The following is a 20,250-nucleotide window of genomic DNA, read 5'->3' as shown; positions in this document are numbered from 1 at the left end:
ATATGATATCTCTAAATATACTTTAACAAGAAGGATTTAGTAGTTAACTATGTTTCGATTTGAAGTAAGCTTCATAACTTCTTAGAACAATAATTTTTTCTTTTATGTTTAACATAGAAATTTAATTTTCATAAAAATAAAAAACTTTTTTGCATCATAATTATTCACGAGTTAGTAGAGTACGTTGTTGTTCAATTACTCAAGGTATATGGATGCTTTCAGTTGACACATTACTATATTAGTGAATATATTTTAGGTTTAATTATTTGATTGATATTTATAATTTTACCAAATTATTAGGTAGGTTCTTATCAATTTATAAAAGATCTATAATGACCATGCCTTCTCCCTCTCAATTTTTTTTTAAAAAAAAATATATTGTTATTTAATTAGTATATATTAGTATTGTTTTGATTATTAATGGTAAAGAATCTTTGAACTCTTGTAAATTATTGATATTCATAAACTCTACGTTGATTATAATAAAATTAAATGATGTTAGATTAAATTGTATGACTTAGAATCAAATTGGTGGTGGTGGGATGCTTGACTTGAACCTTAGAAGCGGTTATTTCACTTGGTAAGGAGTTGGAGATTTGGAACTTGTGGTAGAGGTCATTTTAAGGTGCTCCGATCTTAGGAAGAAATCAACCAAGATATAGTTTTAGTTTCTCGTAGTTGACCGTATGATAAGTTGAACTATGTGAACTCGTTAAGGTTTAGTGAATTGATGGATATATTAAATCTACTTATGTAAATGTGTGATAATTAATGATTGTGGTGATTGATGAGAATTGATGAATGATTATGAATTTTGCAATGATTTATTGATGAATTATATTGTGTTGGCTATTAATTGTTAGGTTACAATTGGTAAAATTGAGTATTGGAATGTTGTGGAAGGGAATGAGATGGATATGGAATTGCTTTGAGTTTGTTTGATATTGTTCTGGGTTATTAAATTTTGGTTTAGGATTGAGAATTTGGTAAAAGAGGAGGTTTGGTGATTTTTAGTAAAATTTGATTTTTAACCAAATTTGGCGGTACATAATTTGAGTTTCATATTTTGGATTTGAGTGAATTTTATTTCAAAATTAAGATAATTTCAAGAGCTTTATAACATTATAAAGTTTGTAGAAATTGGAGTTTTGTAGAGAAAGTTATGGATGTTGGAAGTTAGGTGTAGAAAACTGAATTTTTCCTAAGTTGCAAAAAATAGGATTTCTGGTGAGCGTGCGTACGTACGCTAGTGTGTGCGCGCACGGACCAGCAAGTGTGTTTTTGCTCGTGCGTATTGATAAACCCCAATTTTTTTGTTTATCTTGTGCTTAATTTAGGGGATTTTATAACCTTTTCTCACATTTATTCAATGAAATAGCATGGTTTTGTAATTCTCTCTTAATTTGTGCTTAAGTATAAAAACATGCTTTTTAGGCCCTTAAATTGGTGATTTTAATTCACTTTAATTCCATTCGATGCCTTGATGTGATTGCTGAGTGATTTTAGGTTCATAAGGCAAGTATTGGATGGAAGAAATGAAGAGAAAAGCATGCAAAATGGAGAATTCATGAAGAAATGAGCATTTGGAGAATTGAGGGCCACGCGCACACGTCATCCACGCGTATGCGTGCGTTGAAGATTTGCATGCCACGCGTACGCGTAAGTAGGAGTTTTGGTCAGCGACGCGCACGCGTCACCCACGCGTACGCGTGACGCTTGGCACGTGACTCACTTAAAGTGAAATCGCTGGGGGCGATTTCTGAGCTGCCCAGGCCCAAGTCCAAGTCCAACTCGTTTTTGAGGGTATTTCATGCAGAATTGAAGATTGAGCAAAGGTGGAGCACTTAGTTGTAGCATGGCATCATGTAGTTTAGTTTCTAGAGAGAGAAGCTCCCTCTTCTCTCTAGAATTAGGGTTCTTAGGCTTATTTCCATCTTAGATCTAGGTTCAATTTATTGTTCTCATATTGTTTCCTTTACATTTTCATGCTCTAGTAGTTTAATCCTCTTAGTCTCATGTTAATTTCCCCTTTATGCCTCTTTTATGTTAATGAACTCTTGTTGGATTTGGATCTCTTTTAATGCAAATTGATATTTGATGTTCTTTTGGTGTTAACCTTAGTTGCCATTATTGAGTTCTTGCTCTTGTTAGTTATGATTGTTATTAATTCTTGCATTTGATGATGTTTACTTTTATTTCACTCTAAATGTTTGATAAAATGTTTCCTCTAGTTTTTGAGTAGTTCTCTTTACTCTTGGCCTAGGCTAAGGAAATTGGGTGACCTTGAGTCATTGTGTCTCAATGAATTGGTGATTTGAGAACCCTATGTGGTCAATTTGATAACCATTGACTCTAGCCTACTACTAAGTCAATTAGTAGCTAAGTTAGGACTTATGGATTGATGTTGATCAAGCCTATTTGACGTACTTAATGCATTGAGGTATACATTATACTTATTTCAAGCATAGGAGTAGACTTAATGGGTTGGTCTCTCGTAATTGTCAATATTTGGTTTGTAGACAAGGATGGTGATCTCAATTATCTAAGTCTAGCCAAGGGTTCTTTCCTTTCTTTCATTACTTCTTGTCATTTACTTTCTTGTTATTATATTTTCTTGTCAATTGAAAATCAAACTCCCTTGTTCTTTATAGCCAATAATTGATCACTTCATTGCAATTCCTTGTGAGACGACCCGAGGTTTAAATACTTCGGTTAATTTTTATTGGGATTTGTACTTGTGACAACTCAAAGTTTTTATGTGAGAATTGTTTGTTGGTTTGGAGCTATGCTTACAATGAAATTCTTATTTCTATAAGAGAAATTCTAGACCGACACGACAATTCTTTCACTTTTAAAATGGCGCCGTTGCCGGGGATTTGTAATGGTGCTATGTTATTGGCTATTGTATATATTGTGAATAGCTTGAATTTTGGTTTGCTTGTTAGTTTTTGCTAGTTGTAGGATTTTGTTCTCTTTGTTTCTTGTTAGTTTTTGTTCTTATTTTCTCCTTATACTATGAATTCTCATCACTTTGGCTATGAGTGTGGTTACAACTATGTTGTAAGAGATAGAAATTACAATGGTGACATGCATCAAGGATGTGACAATCAAAGGTGGAAAGAGCCTCAAGCATTTAATCAAACTTCATGGCAACAACCCCCACCAATGTATTATGAGCAAGAACCAGCCGAAGATGCATATCAATCTAATGTGTGTGATGACCCTTATTGCGATTGTCAACCACAATCATCATATGCATATGATCCCACTCCTCAATATAGCCATCCACCATACTCACAAGCCTCATACCACCATTCACCCCTATATAATCCTATCCCATATCCACCATACCAATCACCATATTTAGAGCCACCACCATTCCAACACCAATACTCCCAAGAACCACAATTTTCCTATACACCGCCTCAAGACATTCACCAATATGAACCATCTTCCAACCACAATACCTTTCCTTCAAACAATGAACCCTCTCTCCAACCACCGCCCCTAATGAACGAAGGTCTCCATGTCCTCATTCTAGAACAAGGAGACTTTAGATCTTGTATCCTAAGGCAACAAGAGGAGACGGAAAAAGCGTTCAAGGAGATAGAAACCAAGATTGCTATTGTGATGGAAGCCGTCAGCAACATGGTCTCAGCCCGCCTAAGCCTACACGATCAAGACACTCTTATTGTTGAATGTGGAGAAGCAACCAAAGAGCTTAGTGAGGGAGTGAATTTAGAATTTCAAGGTGGAGAAGAGGAGTTGAGACAAGAAGTGCAACAAGAGGAGGAGGTAGAGATTATTGAACAAGAGGAAGTAGTGGTTGGAGATTTAGGATATGTTGAGTACATGGAAGAATCACAAGTTGAAGAGCCTTCTGCCATGAAGTATGAAATTGGTGTTGAGGAGGAGAGTGTACACCCTCCAAGTCATATCATGGTTGAAGACTTTGAAGGAGTTGATCAGGAGATGGATTCAATCATTGCAAATTTCTTATCTATAATTGAATCCTCTTTCATTGAGCTTGAAATTGAGATTAAAGAAGAAGATGCACAACCTCCCATGCCCTTGGTAAGCAATGAAGATGAGATGGAATTGGAAGAAAGCTACCAAGAAGAAGGTTTAGAAGAAGTTAGGCAAGCAACAAGTCCTCCTATATATGATGATTCCGCATCAACATATGATCTTTTTGAGCTTGATGAATCCTTCCCCACTATGCTTGGAATTGATGATGAGGTAGATTTCATTAAACCTCCTATCTATGATTTGAGTGATGGGGAAGAGCTAGAAGACATTGGTGAGGAAGAGCTTAAACTTGAGGAAGCTTGGCAAGAGGTAGAGCTTGAAGAGCCTTGCCAGTGGTGGAAGCCTCTAGAAGAGGATGGATATGAGTGGAACACGCTTTATCAAGATCATTTGGAACTCCTCCACCTAGGTTGCCATCCAATCCTTCATTTGAGTGGGTAAAACTTCTAACTCTTAGCTTTATTATCCCACTTGAATATGGTATTCTTGAGACGGATGGCCAACTTAGGGCGCTTTGTGGAATTAAACGTAAGAGGAGGATGTTTAGTGGTTGGCGTTGTAAATCTAGGCTCATTATGGTTGGAAGCTCAAAGTTGAGGAGCATGACTTGGTGTAGTTCTCAATTTGATGGGTCTAGGGGGATTACTTGGTGCCTTAGTAAGAATTCAACTTTTCTACCACCCGGAGGGAATCACCATGATCAATTTGAAGACGGGTGTAAAAACAAAGTGTGGGATCCCGGATTACTAGAGGAGGATCAATTTTGGGAGCTCATGGTTTGTGGAGAACTCCCTCAAGGCTTGGAGATATCAATTTTGAATGATGGAGCTTACTGGAAGTCCAAGCATTGGTGGATGTTCAAGGATGGATTCAAACATAAGCCACCCTAATTAAGAGCCCCCCATAAGTCCAACTTAAGGACAATAAACAAAAGTGCTAGGTGGGAGACACCCCACCATGGTAACATCTTTCCCTTTCTCTCTTTTTGTAAATATTGGTAAAAATTAGTTTAATTTCATGTTTTGCTTAGTTAGTCGAGTTTATTTGGGAGTCTAGTATGTTAAATAAAGTTTTATGGTATTTTGGTAGCTGTTTGGAGGCTTGAAATGCTTAGTTTGGTGCAAAAAGATAGAAAAATTTTGAAAGACAATGCACCATCCACACGTACGCGTGACACCAAGTTTTTCAACCATCCACGCGCACGCATCGTCTACGCGTACGCGTGGATCCCAAATTTTCACCTCCCAGCCAAAAACCCGAGAGTTGTGCGTAAAATAGGCTAGATTTATGCCTTTTGCACAAGCCAACCCACGCGTACGCCTCACCCATGCGTACACGTGATCCACGCGTATGCGTCGCTCCCATTTCACCTCACTACGCGCACGCGTCACTCCACGCGTACACGTGGGATGCCCTGCATCACCGATCTTCTTTTCTTCTCTTCTTTCCATTCCTTTCCTTCTTCTCTCTTCTCTTCTCTTCTTTCCACCCTTCAACCATCACCCAACACTACCAAACACCATATAACACAATTTCTTTTAGTTAGTTGATTAGTTAATTATTTAGTTAGTTTGTTTCATGTTTATTTTTTCTGTTTCATTATAAGTGTTGGATTATTAATCTTGTTTACTGTTTATTGCTGCTTATTATTAACTGAATGCTATTTTAGCATAACTATTTTTGATATTCATTGTTGGATTCTTTGTTGAGGGTAAAATTTTGTTACTTGGTTTCGAGTTCTTAATGCTTAATGTTTTGAATACCAAGTACTTGTACATTACCTCCAAGTATCTTAAATCTTTTGAATTGCATGTTTTGGCCGCCATGCATTCATCATCCATTGTTAGGCAATTGTACATTATCAATGCATTTTTTTGTTAGGTGATGCTTGTTTAGGATTGCCCCTTATTCATACCATCTATTTCATGCATTGAGATTGTGGAATTGGATCGAAAGCTTATCTAGGGACATATTTTTGAGCTTTTCAAGCTTTGTGGACCATGCTTGCTATGTGATTGATTTTCACTTCTATCTTCTTTTTTCTAAGTTCCATAGCACCCATGTGCTCCACCTCTATGTCACTTAGGTGTTACAAATAAACTTCAATATGTGTCATTGTTTGATGTGTAAGTTTCACATTCCATCTTGTTCATTAAAGTTACCTTGCACATCAATCAATATCCATTCATTATCCAATTTCACAATTGCTTGACTTCGCTTGAATGCTTTTATGCTTCTTCACTACTTGTTTGGTTGCCTTAACCTACAAGTCTTTTAAAGTATTTCAATCACACTAGAATGAGTGACGTGCATACTTTCTTTGTGTAATTGTGACATAGATCTCTATGATAGTGTATGTGTTCTAAAGGGCACCTAATTTAGAATTCACACACCTATTTTCTCATTAATGTCACACTAATTCACTCACTTCATTCTAGTGATTTACCTCATTCCAATAATTTATGCTTTCTTGCTTTTGTATTTTTTTTCATCTTACGGTGTTATTCTCCATTTTTCATGACTGATGCACCATAAGCAAAAAAATAGAAGCGGGAGAACACGCAGCAACCGGTTGATCCACCAGCTAAAGGTGGCAACTCGGGAAGTCGCCATACCCCCTTGCTCATCTTTGAGTGCACCGAGGACGGTGCAAACTTGTAAGTGTGGGGAGGTCGTCCGATCAATCGGCGTTTTTGGGTGACAAGTTTCTAATGCCAACACTTTTACATTTCATTTTTAGGTCTTCTAGGATTTTTAGTTGCATTTTCTTGTTTTGCATATATATATAATAAGCTTAGTCAAAATAATGAAAATTTTCAAGGAATTTATCTATAGGGCACCCCAATTGATTGAAAAAAAAATTTAGAACTTACTTGAATTACATACATTTTGGATCATGTCTTTGAGCTAAGAACACAAGCATATGAGATTTGAGCCTAATTGTGTGGTTACGTTATATAACCACTTATTTTCATTCTTGTGTGCATTATTCTCTTTCTATGATTGTAATCTTTAGTTTGTTTGATTATTTATGTCCATTATTTTGTATATGAATGCACTTATATGATTGAGGCCATTGTTTTAAATAGCTCACTTACCTAATAGCCTACCTTTTATCTTCCATTGTTAGCCAACTTTGAGCCTATGCTAAACCCATTTGTTCTTAATTTTAGCACATTACAAGCCTTTAAGCAAAAAACAATAAATGTCCCTTGTTTGGATCTTTGATTAGCTTAGGCTAGTGATAGTATTTATCATTTGATTTTGGGAGAGTTGGGAACATTGGGTAGAGATAAAAGTGTATTTTACGATTTTGTTGAAAATTACAGGAATTGGGTGCATACTCATGTATCAATTAAATGTTAAATCATATGTATTGATGCTTTTGTATATATATAGTTTAGTTTGAAAAAAATTAATGAAAATAAAAAGAAAAGAAAAAAAATAGAGAAAAGAAAGAAAAAGAAAAGCAATAAAAAGGGGGATAAAATGCCCTAAAATGAAGTTCAATAAAAATCAATGCATAGGTGTGGTGATCAAAAAGAGAATGCATGAGTATGTGAAAAAGTGAAGAATGGGTAGCTAGGTTAGCTTCGAAATTGTATAGGTTGTTATATAGGTTAGGTGGGAAGTTTAAGCTTATCAAAGATTCAAATTCTAGTCCACTTGACCATATGCATCTTACCTTGACCCTAACCCCATTACAACCTATGGAAAGACCTCATGATATTTGTATGCATGCATAAAATAATTGTTGATTGTTAGATGAAAAACAAATATTAGAAAGCATGATTATGGGAGAATTGAGTGAATCAACCCCATACACTTGAGTGACTAGAGCGGATACACATCCAGTGAGGGTTCGATCACTCAATTACATGCTTCCACCCATGACCATCTTTTCTTGCAAGTTTGAAAAATATTTCAATAACTCAATTCAATTGTGGGTTTGCTTTGATTGCTATTGCTTTAGCCCTTGTACTTGTATATGCTTTCTTGGGAATTGATTTATTTTGACCAAGTACTTGCATTCATTTAGATAGATTGCATATAGGTAGTTGCATTTAGGTAGTTTACATTGAATAAATGTTGATACCCTTTGTTTCTTTCTTGAGTTTAGCATGAGAACATACTTAGTTTAAGTGTGGGGAGGTTTGATAAACCCCAATTTTGTGGTTTATCTTGTGCTTAATTTAGGGAATTTTATCACATTTTCTCACCTTTATTCAATGAAATAGCATGGTTTTATAATTCTCCCTTAATTTGTGCTTAAGTGTAAAAACATGCTTTTTAGGCCCTTAAATTGGTGATTTTAATTCACTTTAATTCCATTCGATGCCTTGATGTGATTGTTGAGTGATTTAAGGTTCATAAGGCAAATATTGGATGGAAGAAATGAAGAGAAAAACATGCAAAATAGAGAATTCATGAAGAAATGAGCATTTGGAGAATTGAGGGCCACGCGCACGCGTTATTCATGCGTACGCGTGCGTTGAAGATTTGCATGCCACGCGCACGCGTCACCCACGCGTACGCGTGACGCTTGGCACGTGACTCACTTAAAATGAAATTGTTGGGGGCGATTTCTGAGCTGTCCAGGCCCAAGTCCAATTCGTTTATGAGGGTATTTCATGCAGAATTGAAGATTGAGCAAAGGTGGAGCACTTAGTTGTAGCTTGGCATCATGTAGTTTAGTTTCTAGAGAGAGAAGCTCCCTCTTCTCTCTAGAATTAGGGTTCTTAGGCTTATTTCCATCTTAGATCTAGGTTCAATTTATTGTTCTCATCTTGTTTCCTTTACATTTTCATGCTATAATAGTTTAATCTTCTTAGTCTCGTGTTAATTTCTCCTTTATGCCTCTTTTATGTTAATGAACTCTTGTTGGATTTGGATCTCTTTTAATGCAAATTGATATTTGATGTTCTTTTGGTGTTAACCTTAGTTGCCATTATTGAGTTCTTGCTTTTGTTAGTTATGATTATTATTAATTCTTGCATTTGATGATGTTTACTTTTATTGCACTCTAAATGTTTGATAAAATATTTCCTCTAATTTTTGAGTAGTTCTCTTTACTCTTGTCCTAGGCTAAGGGAATTGGGTGACCTTGAGTCATTGGATCTCATTGAATTTGTGATTTGAGAACCTTATGTGGTCAATTTGATTACCATTGACTCTAGCCTACTACTAAGTCAATTAGTAGCTAGGTTAAGACTTATGGATTGATGTTGATCAAGCCTATCTGATGTACTTAATGCATTGAGGTAGACATTATACTTATTTCAAGCATAGGAGTAGACTTAATGGGTTGGTCTCTCGTAATTGTCAATATTTGGTTTGTAGACAAGGATGGTAATCTCAATTATCTAAATCTAGCCAAGGGTTCTTTCCTTTCTTTCATTACTTCTTGTCATTTACTTTCTTGTTATTATATTTTCTTGTCAATTGAAAATCAAACCACCTTGTTCTTCATAGCCAATAATTGATCACTTCATTGTAATTTCTTGTGAGACAACCCGAGGTTTAAATACTTCAGTTAATTTTTATTGAGGTTTGTACTTGTGACAACTCAAATTTTTTATGTGAGAATTATTTGTTGGTTTGGAGCTATGCTTACAACGAAGTTCTTATTTCTATAAGAGAAATTCTAGAACAACACGACAATTCTTTCACTATCACGTACACACGAGGGGGTGTGCGTATGCACACTCTGAGGATTTTGCTAGTTGTACGTACGCATAGGCTGGAAAGTTCTTCTGGTGCGTGCGTACGCACATCAATGATGTGTACGCACAACACCCTGTTTTAGACTAAAACTCTGTTTTTCACTGTTCGACCTTCCCGACAAGCTTGTAAACCTTCAAAATAACTGTTTTATGGAAATTTACCATTTTTGAACTATCAACCATTCCTATGATTTTCCAAACCTCTTTAATATCCATTTAGGGTTTGATAGCGAGTTTTTAAGCATTAGAATGAAGGTGAATATGTCGAATAGGTTGAGGAGATATTGAGGAGGAATGGCAGAGTGAATAACTAAGCAATGAGATAATAGTAATGGTGAAAGAGAGAGGGATTGATAAAGATGGTGAGAATGATAATGAATTGTGATTGTATTATGTATGGAAAACTATGATGGTTGATTCTAATGAAAATGATGGGGTATGATTTGTTACTGTGAATTTAAAGTTTATTGATTTCCTGGCAAGGACGGTAATGTAGTCCCGCTTGCTTGGTGCATCATGAATTCGTGAGGGTAATAGTTTTATCCCACCTGCGATGAGGTCGGAGATTTCATCCCACTCACGAGGTTGGCAAGTTGAAGATAAAAGATTCCCTCTCTTATTTTGATGTGGATATAGGAAAGGTGGAAAGGCACTCTCCTTCGTATTGTTCTCCCAAGTTTTTCTCTCGTTGCAAGGTAGAAAGGCACACTCCTTCGATGTGAAAAGGAATTCTCCTTCGTAATTCCTCTAGGAGAAGGTGGAAAGACACTCTCCTTCGTTTGTGTTCCTCTTGGGGATGCGCAACCTAGAGACAATATCCAGACTAGTTACCAGATCTGTTTGGTTCTGGCAGTTTAATCGACGCCTGAGCTCACGGCCAGTAGGACAGGCATGCATCATGTGCATTTGTATGATTTATTTGAGTGTGCATTATTTTGGTTTGCCTAATTGCTTAACTGTTATTAATTGTTATCTAAGCTATTTGTTGTAATATCCTATCTTTATTTTGCTTGTCTGTATTGTATGTCTCTGCAACTGAGAGATCCCTCGTGGGTGAAGGTGTGACGAGGCTTATTCCACCGGTGATTCGGAGGGTTGGAGGAGAGTGAGATTGAAGTGTTAGGTTATATTTGGATTAGAACCTAAGTACCTTAGATAGTTTACCTGATTTTTTGTTTAATGTATAACTCTAAGTTTTAAATCTGAGTGTCGGAGTTCTAAGATTGCCTCTGGCTTTCTCGGAACCTTATATATTATGTACGTTGGCATATTTACCATACTGAGAACTTCCGGTTCTCATTCCATACATATATTGTTGTTTTCAGATACAGGTCGAAAGGCACCTCGGTAAGCGTCTGGAGTTTTCTCTGCAAGCGAAGTTGGTTATTTTGGAATTATTGTATTTTGTTTTATGCTTTGTATATATGTATATAGATTCTTCTCTGCTTATATTTTATGTTTCTCCCTCCTAAAGGTCGACTTGGAGAAACGAGTCATGAGCTTGATAATTGTATCTTTTGGAATTCCGTTCAATATATATAGTTTATCCTTCCTTTCAATCTTGCATATCTATTTTAAGCTTAACCGTTCGAGTGCGACGCGATTTTTGTTATGCTTTTGTTTAGCTCCCTTTTTCAAGGCTCCTAGTTACAACTTCTTCCAACTATATTATATAATTATTTTTATTTTTAGAGGTCGTAACATCTCGCCACCTCTGATTTACGTCCTATGCGTAAAGGTTTGTGTGGTAGGGTGTTACACCATTCTTCTAGATTTCATATTTTGAAAAGATTGAGTCAATACAATCAAATGTCTCTCTTTCTATATATGTCACTAAACAATCATTTAAAAATTTATCTCCTATACGGTTACGAAGCCGACTCTTTATGACATTCATAGTAAAAAAAGTTCTTTCAACTGATGCAGCTGCTACGGACAAAATTAAAGCTAACTTCAAAAAAAGAGACACTAATAAATAAATAATATTTTTCGAGTCTCAACCTCATCATTCATCACGTTCTTATATGCTCCTTCCTTATGTAATGCTGCAAAATAAATCATAATCTACCAAATAGTAAAATTATGAATTATGAATTAATCATTTGAATAATTAGTTATATGAATTTACAAAATTTTAACTTTAATTAGTTTCTAATTGGGCACTTACCATAGAATGAATGGTATCTAATAATGAACAAAGCAACTGAGGGCAGAGTAGTCTTGTTCCCCTTTGCCACCTATGTATATAGACAACACCCAAATTTCAAACCTTTAATTTATTTGAAATTTATATGTGAAATAATTAAATTATATGATTTAAGATTTGATGGGATGCTTACAAGATGATCATCATGTCCCCATCACATCATCACATTGTTAAGTCCACATTTCTCAGAATAAATCCCATATTTAGTGTTCTGGATTTTCTTTGAAATACTGAATTATAAAAAAATTCAACATATAAATAAATATATGTTAGTTTGTAAAATTAATTTTCATAATCTTAGTTTCTCTGCACCCTAACTAAAATTAAAGAAAACAAAATTTGGATAGATTTTTACCTTGTGATGGACATTGGATTCATCAAATCTGCAACCTATTGGAAATATATCACCTGTACATGATTGGTGAGTATAGATTAAATAAGATATTTCAAATAAAAAATTTATTATTATTATTATTATTATTATTATTATTATGGGAAGTTCTCCAAAACTAGAAAACAGAAGCACCTTGTCAAGATCTATATCCAAACAAATTGATTAAATTAATTGTGGCATAATAATTAATTAACAATGCAAGTACAACATTATAAATTAATTTTTAAAATCAATTATATTAAAGTGTACCATGGATAAAGCCAGTTAAGTGAAGCCAATCTTCATCAGAGTAATCCTTTCTTATAGCTTCAGCTATTTCCAATAAATGTTAAATTTGACATTCATCTAAATCAGGATCACTTTCATCCACTATTTTATCAAGAAGTTCACAACATTTCCATATGCTCATCTCTGCCTTATTCAATTTTTCATACTCCTCTCTTATTTTCTTCACTTGTATATAAAAAATTTAAATTTTAATATTTGAAATTAAAGTTAAACATGTGATCAAGAATTTTTTATAGACGCTTACGAAATCATAGCATTGATAAGTGTTCATATCCTGGCCCAACGATTAAGGCCCAGGGTCTAAGTAAAAAGGCCCAACCCAAAGGGTTGACCTCACCTTTCACCAGATCAGCCACTACGAATTCGGTACCCGTCTCGACTTGCTCTAAAGAAGTCGGGAACGAGGGTTAACTGGCAGATAAGCACTCATTTGAATGAGTAACTGCCCCTAGAATCTCTCTAACCACTTCCACGAGTCATATCTTAACTTTCCTAAGATAAAGGGACGGTTAACACCCTAGAAAAGTGGCACTACTCTAACGGTGGTTATTGGATCACCACTATAAATACACTGACACCTTCAGGTATCTCTAAGTCCCAATACTCTCTAGACCTGCTAACACTCTTGCTGACTTAGGCATCGGAGTGTCCTTGCAGGTACCACCCCCCATTCATCCATACTCACAAGTCGGACGGAGGCCTTCAAGGCGCAGACCCTCTCAAAGGCTTCCTCCCCCAAACGATTGGGCCAACCAACGCCATCCAGCCCATTAATCTCCGGTTACTTACCGTAACATTGGTGCCGTTGCCGGGGACTCGAGAGATCAACCAGTGATGGCGGACAGATCCCCCGAGGAGGGTCATGTGGAAACAGATTCTGAACAAGAGAATATGGATACCGGAAATAATGACGCGGACCTAACCCTCCATCAGGAAACCAACGATCAACACAAAGAAGGAACCTCCGGAGTCAAAACCCCGAAGGTGAATTCCTCAGAAGGCCGTGAGTCAGAGAAGGATGGACAGTCCCATGCAACTGAGCTTATGGGATTAGTCCATGTCCACCAAAATCGTTTGGAACAACTAGAACAGGAACGGGAGCGACAAAGGGAGATAGAAAAGCACCTAAGAGAGGAGATGGATCGACGAAAAGAGTTAGAGGAAAAACTCTTAAAGCTAGAATCCTCCCTCAAAGGTCGGAACTCCCGTGATAGTAGAGAAGAGTCGCCCCTAGGAGGGGAATATCCTTTTAGTGAGGACATAATGAGGGCAAAAGTTTCGAGAAACTTTAGAAGCCCCGATATGGACCTCTACGACGGAACCACTAATCCAAAGCATCATCTGAGCAACTTTAAAAGTCGGATGTATCTGGCTGACGCTTCTGATGCTACGCGATGCAAAGCTTTTTCGACAACCTTGTCAAAAGCAGCGATGAAGTGGTTTGACAGCCTCCCCTCGAGGTCGGTTACCAGTTTTGAAGACCTCTCAAGGAAATTCTTGATGAGGTTCTCTATCCAGAAAGACAAAGTAAAACATGCACCAAGCCTCCTGGTAATAAAACAGGAGGTCGGAGAATCCTTACGAGCCTATATGGAAAGGTTCAACAAAGCATGTTTAGAGATTCAAGACCTGCCTACCGAGGCAGTCATAATGGGGTTAGTCAATGGGCTCAAAGAAGGTCCCTTCTCACAGTCCATATCCAAAAGACACCCCATCTCTCTAAGTGATGTACAGGAAAGAGCTGAAAAGTACATCAACATGGAGGAAAATGCCAAGTTGAGAGACCTGAGCTGGCGACCTGGACACCCTCCCTCAACAAAAGAGAGGGAGAGGGAAACCAAGAAGAAGGAAGAACTCGGTCTCGATAGACCAAGAAAATATCACTCTTATACTCCTCTGAAAGTTTCCATAGTGGATGTATACAGAGAGATTTGTAACACCGAAAGGCTGCCACCCCCCAGACCCATTAAAAATAAAAAAGGGGGGAGCCGCAGCGACTACTGTGAGTACCATAAAATATATGGTCATCCCACAAATGACTGTTACGACCTCAAAAATGTGATAGAAAAGCTGGCTAGAGAAGGTCGGCTTGACAGATATCTCATAGAAAGGTCGGACGGCCATGGGAAGAGAAAGCGAGACGATGTGGACAGAAGAGACCCACCACCACAAACCCCGGAGAGACATATCCATATGATCTCAGGAGGGTTCGCGGGAGGGGGACTCACCAAATCCTCTCGCAAAAGACATCTCAAGAGAATCTACCAGGTTGGAGGAGAGTCACCCGACCTCCCCACCATTTCATTCACAAAAGAAGATGGGCAAGGAATAATCCCTGGACACAATGATCCAGTGGTAATAACTATGATCCTAGAAAATGCTCATCTCCACAGAACCCTAGTAGACCAAGGAAGCTCAGCGGACATTCTTTTTAAGCCCGCTTTCGACAAACTAGGGTTGGATGAGAAAGAATTAAGAGCCTACCCCGACACCTTATATGGACTAGGTGACACGCCAATAAAGCCACTAGAATTTTTGCCCCTCTACACCACCTTTGGAAAAGGAAAAAAATCAAAAACTCTGAGCATAGACTTCATAGTCATCAATGTAGGGTCAGCATATAATGCTTTAATTGGCAGAGCTACCCTTAATCGACTCAGAGCGGTGGTATCCACTCCTCACCTCTGTATGAAATTTCCGACCTCAGCGGGGATAGCAACGGTAAGGGGAGATCAGAAATTGGCAAGGAAATACTACAATGAAAGCCTAAACCTGAGAGGAAAAGGCAGAGAAGTTTACACAGTAGAGCTCGGAGGCACAAGGGCCAAAGAAGAGCTGCGTCCACAACCGGGAGGAAGAACAGAGGAGATACAGGTCGGCAAAGAGGAGGGAAAAAATACTCACATAGGGGCCAACCTAGGGGAAACCCTAAAACAAGGGTTGACTAAGCTCCTAAGAGATAACTCCGATCTCTTCGCCTGGAAAGCCTCCGACATGCCTGGGATAGACCCCAAGCTCATGTCCCATAAGCTCTCGGTTTACCCGGGGTCCCGACCTGTACAACAAAGAAGACGCAAGCTCGGCCCAGAACGAGCCCTAATAGTAGAAGAGCAAGTACAAGCGCTCTTAGAAGCCGGCTTCATCAGAGAAGTCAAGTATCCAACATGGCTAGCCAATGTAGTGCTAGTCAAAAAATAAAATGGTAAATGGAGAATGTGTGTCGACTATACCGACTTAAATAAGGCCTGTCCCAAGGACCCCTATCCACTGCCAAGTATTGACACCCTGGTAGACTCCAGCTCAGGGTATCAATACTTGTCATTCATGGACGCCTACTCGGGGTATAACCAAATCCCGATGCATGAGCCCAGCACTAAAATCCCTTCCATTGTTCTCCTTATTGAGAAAGGGATGTCAATTCGAATGGACTCCGGAATGCGAGGAGGCGTTCCAAGAGTTCAAAAGATTCTTGAGCCAACCTCCTATTCTGACCCGACCCATAGCTGGGGAAGACCTCGTCCTATACTTATCTGTAGCAGACAAGGCCCTGAGCTAAGGTACCACAAACTAGAGAAGTTTGCCTACTCCTTAGTAGTAGCCTCACGAAGGCTACGGCCTTACTTTCAAGCTCACACAATAAGAGTTCGCACGAACCAACCCATGAAGCAAATCCTCCAAAAGACGGATGTTGCAGGGAGAATGGTTCAGTGGGCAATAGAACTCTCTGAGTTCGACTTGAAGTATGAAACTCGGACGGCGATTAAAGCCCAGTGCCTTACCGACTTCATTGCGGAATACGCGGGAGAACAAGAGGAAAGACCAACTACATGGAAACTCTATGTAGATGGCTCCTCAAACAAAACAGGGAGCGGTGCAGGCATAATATTGGTGGACGAAAGAGGGACCCAAATAGAGGTTTCCCTCAAATTTGAATTCTCAGCTTCAAATAATCAAGCAGAGTATGAAGCCTTGATTGCTGGATTGAAGCTGGCGGAAGAAGTCGGTGCTACAAAAGTGATGATATACAGCGATTCGCAAGTAGTAACCTCCCAGATAAGTGGAGAGTATCAGGCGAAGGACACAAATATGAAAAGGTACTTGGAAAAAACTCTGGAACATCTTGGGCGCTTTGCAGAAACCGAGGTCAAACACATAACTCGGGATCTAAATAGCAGAGCAGACACCCTATCCAAGTTGGCAAGTACCAAGCCAGGAGGGAATAACAGAAGCCTGATCCAAGAAACTCTCCAGAAACCCTCCGTGGTAAAAGTAGAAGACAAACAAGAGGTCCTTGAGATAGTCGGATTAAACCTCGGTTGGATGAACCCCTTGGTCGAATACATGAAATTCGACATCCTCCCCAAGGAGGAGAAAGAGGCTAAGAAGATCCGAAGGAAAGCACAACATTACACTTTGGTGAGAAATATCCTCTACAGAAGGGGGATATCAACACCATTATTAAAGTGTGTACCGACCTCAAAAACCACCGAAGTGTTGGAAGAAGTCCACAGTGGGATCTGCGAAAATCATCTCGGAGCAAAGTCACTAGCCAGGAAAGTGATCCGAGCTGGATTCTACTGGCCGACCTTGCAAAAAGATGCCATAGAATTTGTGAAAAGGTGCCAACCATGCCAGATGCATGCAAATTTTCATGTGGCTCCCCCGGAGGAGCTCATCAGTATCACTTCTCCATGGCCTTTTGCAAAATGGGGAATGGATTTGTTAGGACCTTTTCCCCAGGCGCCAGGACAAGTCAGATACCTGATTGTGGGAATAGATTATTTCACAAAGTGGATAGAAGCAGAACCACTGGCCACCATCACCGCACAAAGAAGTCGGAGGTTCCTCTACAAAAATATCATCACAAGATATGGGATACCTCATTCCATTACTACAGATAATGGAACATAATTCACCGACTCTACCTTTAGAAGCCTAATAGCCAGTATGAAGATCAAACACCAGTTCACCTCGGTGGAACACCCGCAAGCCAACGGGCAAGCCGAAGCAGCCAACAAAGTCATACTGGCAGGGCTAAAGAAAAGATTACAAGATGCAAAAGGAGCCTGGGCCAAAGAGCTCCCACAAGTGCTATGGGCTTACAGGACAACCCCCCAATCCGCCACTGGAGAAACACCCTTCCGACTAGTCTATGGCGTAGAAGCCATGATCCCAATAGAAGTCAACGAACAAAGCCCAAGAGTGATTCTCCATGACGAGATCGGAAATATACAGGGGCATAAAGAGGAGCTCGACTTGCTTCCCGAGGTTCGAGAAGAAGCCCAGATAAGAGAAGCAGCGTTAAAACAAAGGATGACTACAAGATACAACAAAAAAGCCATTCGAAGAGCATTCACCCCAAGTGACTTAGTCTTGATCAGAAACGACATTGGAGTCAACAAATCAGGAGAAGGAAAGCTCGCTGCAAACTGGAAAGGACCATACAAAATCAATGAGGTCTTAGGAAAGGGCTATTATAAAGTAACCGACTTGGACGACACCGAGTTACCAAGGTCGTGGCATGCTTGTAATATGAAAAGGCACTATAGCTAAAAGCGAACTCTACTCCCTGATGTACTCTTTTCCCAACTTCATGATTTTTTCCCAAAACCAAAGGGTTTTTTCTAGAGAAGGGTTTTTAACGAGGCATCATAGTAGAGGCTAAGGGAAATAGACTGTCAAAAACCCTTAGTAGCAATAAAGCACCTCCCCAATTAATAAAGATCTTTTTATCTTACAAATATCTCTTAAATTCCTTTGTTGTTTTCTCTTTCTACGAAACGCGCCGACTTAAGCTCGACAAAACATGAAAATCCCATGAACCGACCTAGATGGTCGTCAGGATAAAACGACGAGGTACAAGTCGGTGTAAAGAGGTTATAAAAGGTGATCGTAAGAAACTCAGAAACGTTCCGACTCACAAGTCGGAATGAAAAGACCGAGTAGAAACAGAAAACGAATCGCAAAAATAACATAAGTCATAAAAACTCAATAAAACAAAATTGAGTACTAGGAATAACGAAAGAGATAGGAAAAAACCCAAGAAAAATTAAAAGGCTGTTCTAAAGATCCTTGAAACTAAAAGGTTCAGAAAGACAGACAAGCCAAAGAAAAGGTTTTCCAGAAAAGATCAAGGGGAATTCGAAAAAAAAAAAAAACGAAATCAGAAAAGCATGCACGTATAAAGTAACTTAAATCCTCATCCAAAAAGGGTACTTATTTTTAACTTAAACCCTTATTAAAAAAGGAATATTTTAAATGTTTTGTTTACGGCCTTATAAGGCCAAAAGCAAATTGTTCAAAACATCACCACCAACACAAATAAAGAAGTTTAAAAAAGGGGGGACCCACAGGCCGGGCCCCCAAAATAGCCAACAAATTACTTTTTAGAAAGAAGAGTAGACGGATCACCACCACCAGAGTCGGGAAGAACGCCGCCAGGACCAGGAAGAGAGGCATCCATAGGAGAGGAAGTCGGAGGAACAGTAGAAGAGCTCGGAGCGTCCTTAGGACGAGGAGGGGACTCTATGATCCTCTGCCCCCGAGTCTTCAATTCTGACTCGGAAACAATCATAGGGGTAGGAGGATCCACAATGGCACCGTCGATGACGACTTTGTCGGGATCTAAAGGAGAAAGGTCCAAGTCAGGAGCAATGACTCCGACCTGCTCCTTAAAGACCCTCCAAGCCTCCTCGGCGCCATCAGCGATAGAGTCCTCCAACTCGGCATAGGCCTTCCGAGAATTCAGCAGATCATTCTTCGCAGCCACAAGATCTTCAAATAACTTTTGATAGCTGCCCTGCGCTGTTTTCCTCAAGTCCACCTCCATGTTGCATTGGGCTTGCAACTTCCTCCCCTTCTCCCGGAGGTTATCTCTCTCCTCCTTCAGCTTGGCGACTTCCTCCTTCAACTCCCTCTCATGCTCTTGATATATACGAAGCCTTCCTTCCAGCTCCTCGACCCTCGAGGTCATCCCTAAAGAGCTGAGAGGAGCCTTCTCAAAAATATCCAAGAGTTTGCCACAAACTCCCGCCGCCTTGAGACTCTCTTCAATCAGAGTGGTAAGGTGGTGACGAACAGACACATCATCCATGCTTATACGAGCTTGGGGGTAGATGTTGTTTCGGACGAATGCAAGAGCATCCGCCTTCACCTCACCAGAAGAGTCAGACTCTAAGGTCTTGCGCTTCTTATTCTCTGGCTCAGGAGAAGGTCGGGCAGAGGGGGGCGGCTGAGAGAAAGTTGAAGAAGAAATCACAATGGGCTGAGAGGGAGTCCCAACGTTCCGAGGAGGAGGAGGAGGATAGATAACCGCCCTGGCGCCACCAGTCCTGGCGCGAGACCTTGCTTTAGCCTCCTGGACCCTTTGGTAAGACTCCTGAGCGTTTGCCTTTGCCATCTCTGAAAAGACAATAACAGATAGATCAGACAAGTTGGAAAGGTCAGTCAAACAAGTCGGAAATCTAACAAACAAATAAAAGCTACCTAGCTGTGCCTAGACAAAGGTCGGAGACCCCTGGAGAAACTTTTTTGTGTCCAAGTATGGGGCCCTCCCCCACACTTCTCGGAGGAACCCCACAATGGCTGCTTCTACCTCATCCAGGTCATCC

The 20,250-nt window shown here is 39.3% G+C and overlaps 1 pseudogene; it reads right to left on the bottom strand.

The window, feature by feature from the left end:
• Positions 1–19,613, bottom strand: part of LOC107615160 — a 57,055-nt pseudogene extending 37,442 nt beyond the window's left edge.

The sequence above is a fragment of the Arachis ipaensis genome, chromosome B09 (assembly GCF_000816755.2).
Source record: "Arachis ipaensis cultivar K30076 chromosome B09, Araip1.1, whole genome shotgun sequence".
Taxonomy (NCBI): Eukaryota; Viridiplantae; Streptophyta; class Magnoliopsida; order Fabales; family Fabaceae; genus Arachis; species Arachis ipaensis.
Note: the sequence above shows the minus strand (reverse complement) of the source record. Positions and strands in the feature narration are given on the sequence as shown.